General features: G+C 42.4%; 1 long non-coding RNA gene across 1 annotated transcript; it reads left to right on the top strand.

Annotated features, from left to right (window-relative positions):
• The first annotated feature begins 8886 nt into the window (after nucleotides 1–8886).
• LOC142922333 (uncharacterized) lies at nucleotides 8887–13680 on the top strand. The gene is made up of 3 exons (XR_012940012.1): nucleotides 8887–9341; nucleotides 12839–12903; nucleotides 13516–13680. It is a non-coding gene; the product is annotated as an uncharacterized LOC142922333 (long non-coding RNA).
• Nucleotides 13681–14063: the final 383 nt, after the last annotated feature.

The raw sequence follows: 14063 nt of genomic DNA, 5'->3' as shown, positions 1-14063 counted from the left end.
AACGGCAGCTTTTCCTGTGCCTGGATATTCATACCACAGTTTGGACAACCTGGACCCTGAGAGATACCAAAAGGATTCTCACCTAAACAGCGCAGGCATCATCCCGACTCTGCAGGAACGAGCTTCGCTAATGTTCGTAAATGCTCTCACGCTGGCCCCACGCCCCTCGGAGTTATCCCGTTGGATATATCTTTCATCTTGTAGTCATTTCAGGGAAGAGGACGGTAATCTGGAGTTGGTACGATAGTGAGAACAATAATGGTTTGCTCATGGAGGTGACTTAGGGAAAATTATTTGGGAAAAGACTAAGATTAAGCTAAAAGCTCGATGATGTTAAACAGGGACGCACCGACACAGGAGGAGAGCGGCGGAAGACAGAGCAACATTGAGGATAACATTTGCCTCAGACCTGTCCACTGTCAGGTCACTTAATGATGGTGATGACGACGAATGCAGTCGCGTCATGTAGTGCTTGTTCACTCTGACCTGCATTCATGCAATCTCAAATCTATGGAAATTGGAACGAAAGTGTTTTTGGACAAAGGTGTTTATCAGACAACTCTATTTTTGTTACATCCAAAAAAATAGCAACAATAATATGCACTTGCCCCTCCACCCCACCCCTCCCTCAAGAGTATCAACTCACCTTTTGCATCGTCCAAGGACGGGTGTTTTGCACTAAATCTGAAACTTGCAAGCGAAAAGCAGACCGCGACGTGATATTAATTGCATCAATTCGTGTGCAATTTGTAAGGGCGCGGTGACACATACTTATTTCATGTAAAGGTTATAATCCCTTGTTCATCACGACGTCCTTTTTACTTTGATGTCTCAACAACATCGTTACGGAGATCACGTGACGTGAGGGTTCTGCCTTTGTAGTGAGAGTTGTCAGTTGACGCCGAGGAGGGGGGAGGAGGCGCCTCGCCCCCCCCCCCCCCACCATGTGGAGTGACGTCAGCCGCTAATTATTATTAATGGGGGGGGGGTGTCCATTTGGAGGACGTCACCTGCTCATGATTATTAATGAGGGGGGCTGTTCGATGTTGAGTGACGTCACCCGCTCATGATTATTAATGAGGAGGGGTGGGGGGGTGTCCATTTTGAGGACGTCACCTGCTCTTGATTATTAATGAGGGGGCTGGTCGACGTTGAGTGACGTCACGAGCGTTAAGGACATTCCTGGGTGATTATAGTAGGTATGTGCAAAATGTTACGAATGTTTGGTACAAAAATGCAATGTGTGGCCTTCCGAGTGAGGCCGCCTGTTGAGAATTCCTTCTCTAAAATGTTGGCCAAGTACGATTGCGGGCACTTTCAACTCCTGAACATGGAAGACCACACCCAGATTATGAGTGGCTGAGAAAATCCTCGTGATGATTCCACACTCCCTTGCGATTTGATTAAAGTGTAGAGTGTTTTGCTTCTATTGTCATGGATGGAGCAGCCTCTGGTGGCAGCAGGGGTCACATACACCGATTATTTACAAGGTGCATAAATCAAGAATTAAAATGTTATGGATTGCACAATTCCATGCGTGTATCGTGATCAAATTTTAGTATTTAATCGATTAATTGATGCATTTGGTATAGGCATAGACTAATATATGTTGCAGCGTGACAATGTTGAATTAAATAATGGAAAAGCATGGTTTCGTACACAACAGATTTTAACTAGCAAAGAGATATGTGAACAAGCAATTTGACCGTGCTGTTGTACACACAGTGGGGATATTCAGCAGAAGCTGATGACGTCATGTATTAGTATGAATTACGCACTTTTTTAGATTGTGATATGAAAAGAAAACGCCCGACCATAGAGACGTCATGATGTTATAGATTCTGATCATCATGTTGTTTGTCTAAACGGGATGTGCAAACAGCACACACGGTTGTTACCCGTGTATGCATGTTGAACTTCTTTCGCACCGTACGTAGCCAACTGTGCTAATAGGAGGTGTTGTGATGTGTGATAATGCAATGATTTGTCTATCAATGCTAGTACAGGATTTTTTTAATTCACAGTCCAGGTTCCATTTTAGTATGGGACTCGAAATGTAACAATACATAGCTTACTTTTTTAAACGGCCTTAATGCCATGCCAAATTCTGGCATTGTTGAAAGAATGAATAGTATTGAAATAAAACAGATTCGCCAATTTTTTGTTATGAAGGTCTAATGACATCATAATTGTAACCCCCACGAGAAAAACAAAAACCACCACACATGGTTTTTATGATACTTAACACATTTGACCACATTTGCAGAACTTAAAGAATATACACGCAACGAATGCTGGGTTTTCAATACAACCAAATGTCATATTTTGGCCGGGACAGTCCTTAAGCATTTTTGCAAAATTTAGGATGGTGTTGCAGTTCAACATTTTCTGGCCTCATGCTCAACCCTTGCTAATGGTAGAAGGCGGGCCTGAGGCGTGGGCAGAGCTGGCAGAGGAGTAGGTGGGGCCGGCGAGCAGGAGGCAGTACTGTAGCAACATCAGAAACAGAAACCACTCACTTTTAGGTGAGTGGCTTCTATTGAGTGGCCGTATCTTTTAAAGAGAAGGCAGTGCTGACAGAGAGGAGAGGGCCTGACAGAGGGAGGGCGCTGACAGTGAGAGACTTCTTCTTCTTGCGTACGACTGATGTAAGAGATACAGAGCAACAGCTGCAATTCCACATTCAGGTGGTCAAGCCAGATAACCGCGTCAGGAGCAGCGGATTGTGTCGCTGTAACGTCTCCTTCGTATTTGTGGAAGGGAGGGACTGACAGGGAGGGGCTGACAGCTCACCGTGTGTCCTCGTTGATCCTTCCAGAAATTTGCTAGCGTCATAGTTTATAAATTAAGTTAATGATTCGAGCTATTATGTACCATGTGTTTGAAAACAATGCACGGTTGTTATAATTTTAGCACTCTGGGGAGCGCTGGCCGCAACACTATCCCTGAGTGCATTCGCGTTTTTTTTTAATGGACCTCACAGTCGATTCGTTTATAACGAAATGTATAAAGGAGTCGACTGTGAGTATGTATAAAGTAAAAAAAAATCCACAATGCAGTAGGGAGTTCAGAGCGGGATTACTGCAAGACTGAGGACGACGCAGGCAGCCTAGGGGTATGCCCAATCTTCGCAGACGGTTTTATAAGTAACATTCCGCGCGCACCTCCTTCACGTCAGTGGTCTGACACATACACTCGCGAATACTGGAGTCCGACGGATCGTGAATCGGGAGTTAGTGCACATTTAGTAACTTGCTAGTATGCGAACTCGCGGATAAAGTGGGTTTATTGAATAATGGTGTTAATATGCTCTTTGGTTCTTTCGGTAAAGTCACGTAGAAAGAAAATAAATTAAATAATAGAATACGACGTTTCGATTTCAACGCAGGCAACCGTCATCAGGTAGAACTAAATTTGAGAGAGAGAGACAAAACACAGACACGGAGACACACAGACAGACACAAGCAGAGAGAGACAACACAGACACACAGAGAGAGAGACACACAACATAGACACACAGAGACCCAATGCCTCTGTGTCGAGGCCTTAAATAGAGAGAGAGGGGGGGCAGAGAGAGAGGTGGGTCTGCTGGAGCAGCTGCTGGAGCAGAGAAATTAGAATGTCAATGAAGACCCAACAAGACTGGTACATTTTAGAGAGAGTTGTGTGGAAATCCACCCCGAAGCGACCGAGGGAGAGAAAGAGCGAATTAACCTATGAGAGCCTGGTACATTTTAGAGAGAGAAATAGGCAGTTTGAGAAAACAAGCCGTGTTGCAATCGAAACGTCGTATTCTATTATTCAATTTATTTTCTTTCTACGTGACATTACCGAAAGAACCAAAGAGAAATTCCTGCAGTCACGAAAGCTTCAAATCAGGTATTAATATAATCATCTACAGCCCTTTGTCAATCCACTGCTGGACGAAGGCCTCCCCACGTCATGTCGGATCATGGGGGCTGTTTGACCATGCTTTACCGTACTCGTCAGTGTGGGTTGGTGAAAGGAGAGGGCTCAGGTCAGGTTCAGATGTCAACCACAATTGACATTAGCCATGGTCAGGAATCAAACTTATATTGACAGGTGCATCGCACAATGTGCTAACCACTTCGATCCCCCAAATGATCCACATCCACCCACTTATATCAAACTACATTCGCCTCTCACTTGGGCCACCGGACGTAGTTTTTCATCAATCCGTGAAGTGCAATCACTTCAAATGAACGTATATTCTCAGGTAACACGGTGGAGGCGAAATGTACATTAACAATATATGATCAATTCCATGGTGAAAGTGCAACTCACGTAGCTGTGTAAAATACAAAGCTTTATAGCTGCGCTTTATGAATGGGTGAAAGCGAGTGTCAGTTCATAGTGTGTCTCATCAGAGCAGTGCATTCAGTGCGAGCTTAGGCTGGAGTGCAGTTAATGTTACTGTAAATGTTTTCATATCTAGAATGACAGCTCTAAAGCCCATGTCTGCGAGTGTGTACATAAGCTGGATAATGGATGTGTGTGTATGTACTATAAGCATCTTGAATGTGAGAAGAGAAATTGACATCCTATGGCGAACCCAGTTGGGAATACCTCACTGATATACGGTTAGCATTAAATACCATTATCTTAAAAACCCAAACAATCTGCCATCATTATACAACTAAATGTCATAAGCTTCATGCAGAAGTATGTGGTCACGTGCACTGAAGCATTCACCCGTTCATTGAATATATCTGTAAATACAGTACAGCTTTTCCAATTTTAAAAGTTTACGTGGGATATTTCTTCCAAAACGTTTAAACGACATCCCAACATCGTTTGAGATGCACACTCGAACAATATTATTCCTGTGTAATGTGTCCTGAGAAATGCGAATACAGTATTTACATCGAATTCATACATAAATAAATTATCTTCACGTAGATAATGTTATTATTCAACGGCCAATGGGCCTTGTGGAACAATATCATCCAGCAGTACTGAATTTGTTTAAGCAAACTCGGAACCAGTTTTAAACCCTGTGGGTCTCATGGGCTAATGGGACGAAACATATGTATTTTGTATGTGGAGCATCCTTTATGTATTGTAATGTAGCATCACGGCGTAAGAGTTCAGTCCGAGAGCCTGAGACAAAAATAACTTATTGGGGTTTTTTGGGGGGGATTTCACAAACTCCAGATGTTAACAAATGAGCAAAGCCATTACAACCCACCACATGGTCTCCAGAATTCCCTGCCTTGCGTTTTTTTTTTAAATGATCGAAATCGTATACTTATGCAACTCCTACATTGGCACAATTAATAAAGGACACGTTTTTGCATTCCTAAACAATGTGTACGGCGACGCAACGTGCAGACCAAACGCACAGAGAGGATTTTTCCTGGTCGTTTTACTGGAAGAGAAGTTTTTTTTGTTATTTTCCCAAAATCATTTTTTTTCAAAGCTACTTACAGCGGATTAGGCTGTCCAAGGTTCATTTCAGTTGATTTATTTTGGTATAGCCCTGTGAGCCATTCGGCTCTTGAATTGGGTGCAACAACAACAAACAAAAAAACAAAAACACGAACAAGAAAAACATCTTAAAGTGACCATGTGTTGACTGTGCAAACAGAAAATCCATGAAAAAAACCAGCAAAAATATTCCTGAAAAAGGCACCGTACACCAACGCTGTGTGCAAAAAATCCCAATGGGATGCAAACAACAACAACAACAACCACAAGAAAACTTAGATTAAGGCCATCAGTATAACTCCGTACTACAACAAAACAAACATGTCCAAACCAAAAAACTTTTTGAAATCACCAAAAAATAAAGCCATAATTACAACGTAACAGTGATCATAGGGACTGGCCGATTTTTCACAATAAACTACATAAATAGCATGTAACACCAAATCCATGAACCATAGCTGGCTGCATGAGTTACTCCACAACAACAGAAGCATCAGTCGGAGTATCAAATTTTTCAATGCACCTTTAAGATCAGCACGCTAAATCAAAATACAGATAATACTTTGCAGCGTCATCCGGAGCGAAATATTTTATTTTATTTTACGCCAATGAATAGCAGTGGCAGCTGGAAGTGTACAACTCCTCTAGAGCAGTTTTGAGAGAAGATCTCATTGGTAGCGATTCAAGTTGCAGTTTATTGGCAATTTATTGGCACCCTTTAAGTCAAGACTTTTTTCAGAAATTTCTAATTCTGAGGACTAAAACGCTTGATTTGCCATGCTACGAATACTGCTTGTGGGACATGGAAAGGGTGCACCATCTAGTGCTGGAGTCACCTCAGACGTAGTTCTGTGGCATCATCTTCCAGAGGCTGTTCTCAGACACACTACGCTGTTACAATGCTCACTGTGGAGATGCATTCATCTCATAACAGGGCACCTTCAGCGAAATTGAAATGTAACCGAGGGATAAAATACACCAACGCTGTGTGCAAAAAATCCCAGTGGGATGCAAGTCAAACAACAACAACAACAACCACAAGACAACTTAGATTAAGGCCATCAGTCGAACTCCGTACTACAGCAAAACAAACATGTCCAAACCAAAAAACGTTTTCGAAATCACCAAAAAATAAAGCCATAATTGCAACGTAACAGTGATCACAGGGACTGTGACCGAATTTTTACAATAAACTACATAAATAACATGTAACACTTAATTCTAGAGCCATAGCTGGCTGCATAAGTTACTCCACAACAACAGAAGCATCAGTCGGAGTATCAAATTTTTCAATGCACCTTTAAGATCAGCACGCTAAATCAAAATACAGATAATACTTTGCAGTACATCGTGAATAAATAAGATCTGGTGCACAAGCCGTCGAACATTAAGAGATGTTAAGTTTGACCCAATGTAGAGATCACAGTGGTGAGTCCTATATGGGCAGTTCAATGTAAATCTTAAGGCCCAGTGATAGATGGAATCAAGCTTCTTCAGTGCAGTACTTGGGGATGATTTATACACGATGTCACAGTAGGCAAGTAGAAGCAGTATGGTAGCTTTTATCAATTCCAAACGGAACATTGGGGGGAAGCAGTGCTTGTGTCGATACAGTAAACCAATTTTTATTTTTGTCTTTTTACCAATATAATCAATGTGATCTTCATAATTCAGTTTTGAATCCAGGATGACCCCAAGATACTTATAGATCTTGACTTGCTCTATTTGATAATTATTTAAGGAATGTAATTGGGGAAAAATAGCTTCCTGCTTTAGTCCTGGTGAGAAGCATAGCACCTTGGTTTTGGAGGTATTCAGGACTAGTTTAAGAGCAACTAGCTGATGTTGTAGTTTGTTGAAATCACCCTGTAGCTTAGCAATCACGTCATCCGGAGAGCGGCCAGCAGTAATCAGTATCGTGTCATCTGCAAAAAGATTTACCCTGGAATGATCCAGGTCAGTGCCCAAGTCATTGACATAAAGAGAGAACACAAGGGGGCCGAGGATGGAACCCTGTGGAACCCCTTTTGTTATCTTAACAATGTTTGACCTCCAACCATCTGTGAATACAGTTTGGGTGCGAGAAAAGAGGTAATTTTGTAACCATTTTACTGCGTTTCCAGAAAAACCGAGGCAACTTAGATTACTAAGCAGGGTGTTGTGGTCTACTATATCAAAAGCTTTGGACAGGTCTAGAAAAAGACAGGCAGAGTACTGCTTATTATCAAGGCTACTGTAAATGTGATTCAGCGAGTCTAATGCAGCAGATGTGGTGCTGTATTTTTTTCGGAACCCAGATTGTTTTAGATGTAGTAGATTGTTGGTGGACAGGAAACTGCTAATTTGGTAGGTCAATAATTTTTCAAAAATTTTCATCATTGAAGGACCTCTTAGGAATGGGGTGCAAATATTCGGAACGCTCTTTTGTCAAATTTACGTGCATGACTCATGACCAACATTCCTGTCCCTTAGTCAGAAATTATGTTATTAACGTCTTCAGCAGAGACATGTTTTCTCACTAAAAAGCAAAGGGAATTGGTATTCATTCATGTGGTGGAAACTTAGTTAATTATAAAATGCAAAGACGACTTTATATTCGACAATTTTGATGGGCAGGCTTAAATATCTGCTGCTAAAATTACCATCAAGAAGAAAGAGGAATAGTTCAAAAGGTAATAGGTTGGTTTTAAAACAGCTATTGCCATTTTCCTGAGCTGAAACATGTGTTGGTGGTATTTGGCATAGCAGAGGAGAGAAAATACCGACCGATTTGTTGCATCAACTATTAAACTACAACTATTTTTTATTTTACCATGTAAGGCCCACTGATCTATATAGCTCTTTTTCAGACGCTACCTGGCCACAAATGATAGATGAACGAAGTGGCTTATCACGTGAAAATTTGTAGAAGCCAAATAGCCTAAATGCATGTTTATATGCCACTGCAGGCAGCATCTCCATAGATTGTGACCTGAAAGAGGCCAACAGCTCCGATTAAATATTTCCCAGAAATCCTGTGTTGGCAATGAAATTCCAGAATTCCTTGCGTGCGTGTGGCTGTCTGAAAAACAAGCCTCTCCAATTTCCCAAAGGTCTTATTGTCAGCGTATGTGCACAACCGTGCGCCGGCTAGTGCCGTGTGGTGCACATAGAAAGGAATGCGGCCCTGGTTAAAGCATCTCCACTTAAACGAACGGCCGCTGAAAACCGTTGGAAGTGGCCCGCGTGAAGTCGAGACACATCTGGGTCCGCGTAGAGTACAGCTGGGATATCTGATTATTAAGGTAATCGCTTACTCATGACCGATTATCGGTTCGATGACTCGACCGATCGGGTAACACGCCAAATAGATGGGGGGGGGGGCGGTGACGCTGGCAGGGCTTGGTGATATGCTTGCTATCAACAGCCACGTCGCGCTGGGAGTAGCGTAAAGGGGGTTTCCCGTTTTCGGGAGACAGTGTGGGGGTGGTTTCCATTTTTAAAGGGACCAGAGTAATCGACTATAAATAAAGCAGGCAATTAAACATGTTTGGTCGATTAATCGACTTAATAGACTGCGGTAATCGTTCAAGCTCTCTCATCGACACTCACACACCAAAAGACAAAGCAGCCAGTGGGAGAATGCTGGGCGGACAGCATTGCCATCAACAAATCCAGAAACTGTGGACACCTTTTAAGACTTACGATTTTACAGATAATCTGCGGTCACTGTGTTTGCATACATTCTGTTTAATCGCAAATCTTTTATCTTAGCGATGGACATGTTCCGAACTGCACAGACTGAAGTGTGTCTCGCAACCAGCAGGCACCATGGTGGCGACATGTTAACTACCTCGCCAGGTATGCAGGAGGTCGTCGGTCCATCCCGACCCCTGACACCCATATTTTTGGAGGTATGTTCTCCCCGTGGTCGCGTGGATTTTTCTCCGGGTCTTCCAGTATTTCCCTCCACATTTAGAAACATGATATATATGTCCACATGATAAGCCACTTCATTGAACTATTATTTGTGACCAGGTTGATTCTGAAAAAGAGCTAAATAGCTCAGTGGGCCTTACCTGGTAAAATACAAAAAAATTATTATTGCTGTGGTTTTTACACCTGATGATGATTGCTTGTGTTGCAATCGAAACGTCGTGAGAATTTTTGTTGTTATATCTTATTATTTTATTATTTCCCTTCTACGTGACTTTACCGAAAGAACCAAGAATATGAATCCCTGCAGTCACGAAAGCTTGAAAACGCAATTTAAAATACAAATAGTTTATAGTTTATTTTGCAAGACAGTACAGGGTTGAAACCGATCATGTTGGCAGCTGTGGACTTGCAAAGCTGTCAATAACTCTTGCTCATTATAGAACAGCTGGGGTGATGTGCCAGATTAAAAACCCAGCATTGTGCTTTTTCATCTTTCAAAATTATACAACATTCCCTGCTTTCGGATAAATCCGATTCTTCGTAAAATCTCAACACCATGAAACGTATATGTGGCATGAGACGTACACAGCATGTGCAGCATCTGAGGAATTTTGGGTCAAGTGGCTTTTCAGCTGTGTGCCATCAATTTTGACATGAGCTTCAGCAAAACTTTTTTTCCAGAGTTCTATAGCTTCATCACCGACTGAAGCTTCATCACAAGTTCGAGAGGGGGGTCCTCAATTTCAATGGCAGGTGTGGCAATCTTGATAACCGCGTGTGAGAACACACACCGGCTTACGGAGCACGTAAACATAACTTGGGTGGCCAAAGCTGCCGTTGATCAGTTGTGGAACTTGGAAAGTGAGGTATTAAAACAATGTACCGCACACGAGTACACTGGCACTCTCTAATCTGGCGGACAAGTATCTTTGGATTGTTGATTCACTGAAGGATGAGGGTATCACCAAAATATTCAATTGATTATAACAATGCATCAGGGTGAGTCATGACTTTGGGACACTTCTGTAACTTGTTATTAGGCCTAATGGTATGTAAAGTGTCGTCTCCACCCAATCTTATCCACTCTACCTCTCTGGCCTCTCTGCCATTGTCTAAAATGTCACCTATTCTGTAATTTTTTATATTTTTAAGGCAGCTATTAAGGCAGTGTCTTGAGTTATTTTCGAATATCTGGGAAGAGCATTTCTTTTCCTAGGGAGTGACCTCAATAAGGCTGTAAACAGCCGCACGGATACATCTCTGTCTGGGCTACTGGGCAGCAAATATATTGTACACGTGAGAGTGGAAGGAGGTGCACTACCACAACACGTGAGTTTGCATGACGCAGTGTTAGTATAGCATACCAAGACATGCAATAGAAAACTCACACTTCAACATTGTTCAGAGAACTTCCGTAGTAATGTGTGAGATAAGGATGGGCGTTCGTCGATCATTCATATGTGAATTCCACAGCCTGCAAAGCTATGGTGGGTGGACATCAATGTGATATGTTATATGACACTTTTGGACGTCCACACAGCTGATGGAAGAAAAGTTGTACAGCAAAATTAGACATTTTCCACTTTGGAGTGTTGAAAGCTGTGGAGTGTTGAAAGCTTTGCAATGAGTAGAAAACCTCAAAATTGCTCTCGCGGATAGAAGCTCGGGTGAAAATTACCTACAGAAGCTCTGATTGGTTAAGGCAGACGTGTGAGATGCATTCATTCGTGAGTTTAATTGATTCTGACGCGCATGATATATGAGAAGAATTATGCGAGTATTTATGGTGTACACATGCATCTCACACGTCTGCCTATTGAATATGAATGCTATATATCTCACACGTCTGCCTATTGAATATGAATGCTATATTTCAGCTAAAACGGAGTAAAAACGGTGCTTGGACGGGCGGCCACAACAAGCATACTATAGGTGCAGTAGCCATTGTGGGTAGTGGAGGGCAGTCCAGCTCTGAACTCTCCCCACCGTCCACAACCCACACACTGACCAGTGTGGTGAAGTATGCTCATCGAACCCTCACTGCCTGCAAGGCTTCAGGAGGCCCTCACCCAACAGTGGACCGTATATAGCAGGATACAAATCATCAGTACAGTCATGGCGTGTCAGCATGTGATTCAATGAAGCCAGCGTGGGGTATCTGTTTTTTTTAATTCAACAATCTAAAAAAAACATCAAAGAGGGAAACACACAGGTCATGAGCGCGTAACGAACCCGGAGCAATATATCCTCAAATGAGGGACCGATTGGAGGCACTTGGGCTCACTGCCCTACCACAGTAGGAGCAGCGATGGGGGAGGGCGGGGGGGTAATTATGTAACCAAACAAAACCGGACATAAAATAACATCAGCGCGATGTCCGAGTTTATCATTCTTGTTTTTGCCTAGGAGGCAACGGTCGTCATGTGTTTACAATAATCTTTCAGTGTCAAGAGTCCATGCCAGCGTGGCTTATTTAGAAACTGTATATATGTGGGTTACCAACTCTCTTCAAGACACCCCTGAAATCCACGTGGGCAGCAGCACTGACCCCCCCCCCCCCCCCACATTCTCTCCACTCACGCGCACTGCACACAGCGCAAGCGCAGAGGCGCCCCGCAGCTGCGGACCGTATCTCGTGACCCGAATTTTGAAGGGTTAAAATATTTCTTGCATTAAATATGCGACATCACCAAACTATTCTGACGCTGTCCTGGGCAGGTTCCCACAGGCCAGGCTCTAAGCTTGGTGTGGTCGCAGGATCATGTAAACACATCCGTGACTCATACACGAACCAGTAATTGAAGTTGTCTCTTAGATAAATGTGGCTCTGCGTTTTATGGGAAATAACGCTTTCTGTTTACTTAAGGCTATTAAAAGACAAAAATGTATTTTTCGCAAAATAGCTATGTAGTTTGCTGGCACACAGCGTAGGAATCCATGTTATAAACACATATAAGGCACGCAAGTATGGTGAATATGTATATTATGTTAATAAATTGCACCTGACCTAAAAGTTACTCGCACGTTTCCATTTTATTCCTAATTTCATAATCATTTAATCATTTGCAGCACTTGGTCAATCCACTGCTAAATGAAGACCTGCCCACGCAGTGCCAGTGATGGGGATTATTGGACCATACTTCACCACACCGATCAGTGCGAGTTGGTGAAGAGGGGTCCAGTAATGTTTAAGATATCACTCATCAGGGAGGGTTAGCCTTGGCCAGGAATCGATCTCAGGTTTCCGGGTTAACACCAGTGTGCGAACCACTGCTTCGCAACCCCACCCATTGCAGAACCACCTGATACATTTATATAATAAAACAAACTGTGGATGCAATACATTATAAATAGGGTATTATATACAACAGCACACCATTCAGCAAATGTTCACATAAACAGCATTTAATTGGCTGGGAAATGCTTCGCAAATGAAAAAAATGCATGGTGCAAATGTCATCTAATTTGCCAGGTGTGGTGTCCACGCTTGGGAGGTGGATTGACAATCGCGCACGGTGCAATGCCATGCATCTCGCTGTGAGTATGTGATTAAAAACTGAACATCTGTGAAAAAGAGCTTTATAGATCATCGGATTCCTTCAGTGTAATTAAATATTATTATTCTGATAGGATAACGTACGATGCAAATACATAGTCTGATTATGAAAACCATTCTGTCCGTGTTGCATACTCGCCAGACATACAGAGTTAAGCGTTAGGCTGCCAGTTTTAAAATCCATTTCACTGTGCACGGATTTTGTAAAGCTAATCATTCCGTTTCTTTAAAGTGTGGATCATTTTTTACTCCTTTTTTTATGAATCAGTACTCTATGCATTAAAATGGTTTCAAAATTGGCAGCCTCCCCCTTAGATCATGCTATGAAGAAAGTCCATTGCTGAAAACGTCACATTTTGTATACTTTTCCTTTTTATGCAACCGTGTTATTGACGAATGTGTTGCGTTTTAAAATATATGCTTGTGCAACACTGCCAATGCAGTTCCACAAAATAATGCGCAACAAATCAGTATGGTGCTGAGGCTCAAGCCAGCAGACTGCATTCACAGTTTACGTCCTCACGTCCATAAAAAAATGCCTTTCAGGAAATAATATTTTATACTCTGTGACTTCTTGACAACGGGACAAGAAGTCACCACAGCTCATCGAGACGCTGACCTTCCTCAAAAGATGCCGCGACCACAAGCTTGAAGGTCGCGACCTGGGCTTGGCTGTGTTCACTCCAGCGCTGTCCTCTGGACAGTCCAGTCCCTTCACCTGATGAAGGCCGCTTGTGTTGTGGCCGAAACGTCGTGATTTTTTTGTTATGTTTTTTTTTTACCTACGTGACTTTACCGAATAAAACCAAAGAGTATGGATCATTGCAGTCACGAAAGCTTCAAATCTGGAATAAATAATATTTGAATTTGCCATTTAGGTATTATTTTAAATATTGTTCTCTTTACATGTAGCATTCGATCCGCCTGTCCCTGGCAAGATGTTTGCTGCACCAACAGCAATATTTTACAGGGAAAATGTTTAATTAATTCCATAAATCAGGAGCTGATGAAGGCTTCCCCATGCCATGTCAGTCATCAGTGGGGAAGGGAGCATCCAGTACCAGTTCAATATCAATCGTTACTGATGTTAGCCGTGGCCAACAATTGCTAACCACTATGTCAGGAATCGCTAACCACTGTG

Source organism: Petromyzon marinus, chromosome 6 (genome assembly GCF_048934315.1).
Source record: "Petromyzon marinus isolate PM22_M1 ecotype Great Lakes invasive population chromosome 6, UKy_Petmar_22M1.pri1.0, whole genome shotgun sequence".
NCBI lineage: Eukaryota > Metazoa > Chordata > Hyperoartia > Petromyzontiformes > Petromyzontidae > Petromyzon > Petromyzon marinus.
This window is presented reverse-complemented; position numbering and strand designations above follow the sequence as displayed.